Below are 5554 nucleotides of genomic sequence, written 5' to 3' on the forward strand. Positions count from 1 at the left end.
TATGAATTTCTTTGTTACCACACACTCACAAACACTGACTTCTCTGATAATTTCTTTGTTAACACAGCTTAACTATTGTTAACTTTCTTTGACAAAAACAGAGGACAAACACAAATATTAACTAAATGTTAATCTTCCCTGCTTGAAACAGAGGATGACTCATCTCTAAAAACAAACTTTTTAGAGGGTAACACAAATATTAGCTAAATGCTAATCTTCCCTATTTCAAACAGAATTAGAGGGTAACACAAAACACAAATATTAGCTAAATGCTAATCTTCCCTATTTCAAACAGAATTAGAGGGTAACACAAAACACAAATATTAGCTAAATGCTAATCTTCCCTATTTCAAACAGAACAATTATTAGTTTGTGAGGCTAATCTCTTCTGTTTGACAACAGAGGATAACTTAGTTAACCAAACCCTACAGCCGTCCGTTAACTCTTCCCTGGCAGCCAGAGGATAAACTAATTTGTACTGGTCTTTTAAGGTTCTTTTGGATAGAGCAGCACTCACCGCAACCCTTGGTTGAAAGATTCAGTCTGGAAAATCTTTGTTCAGCTGGAAGTTTCGCTCTGGATTCCAGTCTGGAACGTAGGCAGATCTTTATCTTTGAACTTGAAGTTTCAATCTGGATTTCAGGTGAGGAAGCTGGACACTATCCGGGTCACGGCACCATCTGTTGTGAACTTCAGTTGTTTCTCGAAGAATAGACCAGGAGACGTTGGATCAAGACAGAAGTAATTCTTTTTAATGAGAACTCTCTGTGCTGCAGGTCGTCCGAAAACAGTCTGATTTAACAGTATACCTGATAGGTTATATACATTCCAAAGGGGGAGGGATTTACATTGAGGTTGAACAAAGCATGTTAATTAAATATACAGGTTTTGGGAAAACCTGCCCAGACAGAGTATCACCTACTCCTAATCAGCATAACTATTCAAACGCATAGATGCTAATCCAATCACTCAGGCAGTATTGCTCTAAACTTGTCATGGTAAATAGTCCGGGAGTGCATAAAGACAAAAGACTTAATGTCTCAACCACTTACACAGCCTGACGTCATCTCCTTAGAATTTCCTCAAGTTTACTTCAAAATGTAAAACACAAATATAGATAATGTTTCAGTTATATTCTATTACATTTGAACCTAGATATAACAATGTATAAATTTGTAATTCAACATTAAATACAAAAGTCTTACAGGTGTGATCATAAATGAGTGTCCATGACTACTGATTAGTGGTGGGAAAAGGAAAACAAAGGAACACAGGAAAACAGGTGACTGAACATACTGACAGAAAATGAAACCAAAACTAAATCAAAACGTGAATACCTCTCTATACAAGAAAAATCTACCCCAAATAAAAAATTTTAATGGCCCAGTCCCGTTGTTAGAGAAAAGTCTTACACGATCAGATCGTTCTTCAGGAGTCAAGAGAACTGAGAGTGATAATAAAGAGTCAAGCTTCTTCTCACAGCAAAGGGTGAAAGAGGAATGCAAGTTCCTGATCTAATAGAGATCTTGCCTATTTGAACATTCAAGAAATGTGCCTTTGGAAAGTAACATGCAAATAATATCCAGCTGGTCTAGGACAAAAAACTATTTGATATCTGTCTTCATGATCTTGCAAAGACTAGTCGGTGCCTGTCTTGATACACTTCCTTTTTGTTCCTCCTTCCTTCCTTTTTTAGATATAAATATTAACCCTTTGTATTTGCATGTGTACAGGACCATACACAATACAACTTGTATAAGGAGCAAATACAGGAAAGTTGATTTAAAGGTGCACTGTGTAAATTTTAGCGGCATCTAGTGGTGAGGTTTCGAATTGCAACCGCCCACCACTCACCCCTCCCTTTTGAAGCACATAGAGAAGCTACGGTGGCCGACACAGGACAAAGATGTTGTAGTCTGAGACAGCAGAGAGTTGCTAGCTCTCTGTAGAACAGTTTGTGTAGAACAGAATGCTCAAGCACTTTGTTGGAAGCTCATGTATGCCACTCTGCTTGTTTTTAAGGCTTCAGCTTGTGCATGAGTATTGACATCAGTTGCATGAGATTGGGGGAAAACACGTCAAGTTTAGCCAGAGTGAACTTTAATTACTATTAAAGTGTCTTATGCACTTTGCTGCTGTATTGCAATAAAGACTTTAGCATCAGACTTCACGTATTATGGATTGTACCCGTAATGAATAGGGGGAGAGTGGGGTCCTCAAGATAAGAGAAAATAAGGCAGAAGTGCAATGAAAGTATCTAAACTAATTTCAGGGTGTTTGCTGTCATTTTAAATGATCAGAATACATCTATGACAAAGGGTTATAAAAACATTCATGTGGCTCAATTTACCCCATGTTAGGGGTAAGTTGATCCGAGTCAATGGGTAAGTTGCACCATCTAGGTGTAAACGGACCATCTAATTTAATCTGAATCAAACCCATGTGAAATTGTAAAGATAATTTACCTCTTTTAAAAACAATGATGGGTGGAAATGATGAAAAACAGAAATGATGGGTGGTTCCAAAAGATATGGTCACATGACAATATAAGTGCACAGTGCCCACTGGATCATCTTACCCCACTCTCCCTATAAAGTGGAGTGGAAAATAAATAACAAAAGTAAACAAATTAACTAACAAACTGTAGTTTTACATTAATGGCTGTATATGATTAATCGATTTGACAGCACTATTTTAAACGTTTTACTTATTCGCTTTGGTTTTTACCTCTGAATAAAACCACTGTGCAAACTCACCTACATCCAAGGAAAAATATGGATATTTAGATACTTAAAAATATTTTAAACAAACTACATTCACAGTTGTTCATTCAGCAAATTCTGTTTTTGAAACTGTGAATTGTAAGGCTCCATGTAGCTTACTCATAAGATGGGTGGATATTTTGAAATGTAAAAAACAGCAATGTGATGTATACACACATGATAATGCATGAAGTTTACAGGCCTATGCTGTGTATACTGCATCTCTCTTCTTTCATAACCTTAATTATATACTACAAATTCAAAATGGAAAAGTTAGATTATTTAACCCTATAACAGTCAGTAAAGAAAGAATATCATTGAATAAAGACTTAAAGGGTTAATGCTTATTGTTTGTCTAACTTTATCAGTCCACCACATAGCAAATTAGTGCATAACCACATACAATACATCACAACATAACTGTGGCTTTCTATATGAGTAAAAGTCTTGTATCTCAGATGGCATCAATACATTTGCAACACTGTTGAGAGGGGGTGGAATTTCCTGTATGTCTATGAGAAAATCTGCTCACCTGCTAGAAGTTAAGAATGTGAAAGAGTCAAAGAGGGTTTTGTTTTTTTTTAAAAAGCTTACCTATTTCACAAAATTTGCACACGACATGCAAAATGTCACACATCTCTTGCAAAAGCAAACACTTCATTCAAAACTATTTTAAACTCTTCTAAAAAAAAAATTTTGCATAGTAACTCTACACACACCATCTAATGATTAGCCGCATCAAACTACACGTGAAAAATGTAAAACAACAGTACAATATTGTGTCATTGAATTCTTGTTCAGTGTGCATTGAAGTGACAGGAGTTTGTCATAGCGCTCAAAGGTACATGTGTGCACAAATACACCACATATACAATATGCACAATTGTTGCATACTTCATATGTCAAAAGGAGCATGACACTACCATCTGTTCCACAGCTCTGACATGCATCATTGTAATTAATAATATTAATCATGTGCCTATCTTACTGCAGTTTGCAGGTTTATTTCTGTCTTTTTATAATGACACTTATTTTTTATTATTATAACGTGTTACAGAAGTGTCTTGGAGTGTTTAGCATGATAATGGGTATGACAATGTTGATATGTTTGGTCTTGGCGGAATGGATCTGCTACGCTGCTGCTGCTTTTATTGCTGCTGATGCTGTAGATTATTGCTGCTGCAGAAGAGCAAATACAGGACTTGCTTCTGCCAATACATACACGACACACTGCTGTGAGCAAGTAAGACATGCTGCTGCTGCTGTATAATCGAGCATACATGAATTACCCGTAGCAGATCTATACAGGTGGAGCTTGCACACTCAAAGTGGTAATGTGGCCATGCCGCGAAGCATCTCCATCTAGATTATTTTAAACATTGTTGAATACATCTAAAAAATAGTATTACTTAATCATTACATGTACTTGAGTTGACACATGAGTTATATCTAGAGGTAAAAAGCAAAGTGATGAAATCATGTATGGGAAGACATTTTCAAACATAAAACATATGTTACTTTATCCTTACAGGTTCAAGCATTCAACTGTAAACAGCCCCATAGTATAGAAACAAAGGTAGTCCAAGGCACTCGATGGGTGTGTTGAAAAAGTTAAAAAGCCTTTATTTTTTCATGGCTTAAACATTTAAAATTGGTGACAGGTACACCTACGCGTTGCGGCTTTACATGCCTTCGTCAGGGTGTGTGTAGCAAACAGCATCTCAAGCTCATTTTTGACCAGCCATTAATTGATCAAATTACAGACACCTGGTCACTCTGTGTAAGGAGAGAGAGAGAGAGAGAGAGAGAGAGAGAGAGAGAGAGAGAGAGAGAGAGAGAGAGAGAGAGAGAGAGAGAGAGAGAGAGAGAGAGAGAGAGAGAGAGAGAGAGAGAGAGAGAGAGAACCTGAGCAATATAGTTCAACTAATAAAATGTGACGTGTACACATAATAATGCACATTAATAAGTTTATATTCACTTATATCACTTATTTCAAAACCTAAAAATACAAATCTAATGTCTAAAAAAAAGAAAAGTTATATCTTTAATGATTCTTAAAGATAACTTTTCTGGTTAAATAAATAAAATAAATATTGTTTGTATAAATAATCCATTTAATAAGCACCACTTATCAAGTGCATAACCTCAGTACATACGTAACTGTGGCTTTCTAAGGCTTGTATCTCAGATGGCATCAATATTTGTAGCACATTTTAGAGGGGGTAGAAGTTCCTGTATGTCTATGAGAAAATCTGCTCACCTGCTAGATGGAGATGAATGTAAAGGGGAGATGAATGTTCTTGTTAATAATGTCATACAAGAAAGGCCAAGTTAATTAAGCAAATAAAATGCAACCATATAGGATCCATAAGCAGAACCAATGTAAATGTATTCTAATTAATGACTTTTTTTTAAGTAATACAAAAAGTGTGGTATTAGTAGGCTTTTGCTTAAGCTTGAGCTGAATTTCCACCACTTAGCTACATGAAACAATACTATAGTAGGCTATATTATAGTAAAATTACAGTAAAATTACTCTAGTAAATACAATAGTGTTTTTGAACCATACTATAGTAAAGATACTACAGCAAATTGTAGTATATTATAGTATTTACTACACTTTGTTAATTTACTGTAGTTTATTTTCTATAGTACGGTTAAAAAACACTATAGTATTTACTAGAGTAATTTTACTATAATATACTATAGTAATTTTCCATGTGGGTAGACTCTGTTGACATAAAGGGGAGGGGAAAACTGAAGAGAAAGCAGTCAGTTTGTGAGTAACTTCT

The sequence above is a fragment of the Gobio gobio genome (assembly GCF_949357685.1).
Source record: "Gobio gobio genome assembly, chromosome: 7".
Classification (NCBI taxonomy): domain Eukaryota; kingdom Metazoa; phylum Chordata; class Actinopteri; order Cypriniformes; family Gobionidae; genus Gobio; species Gobio gobio.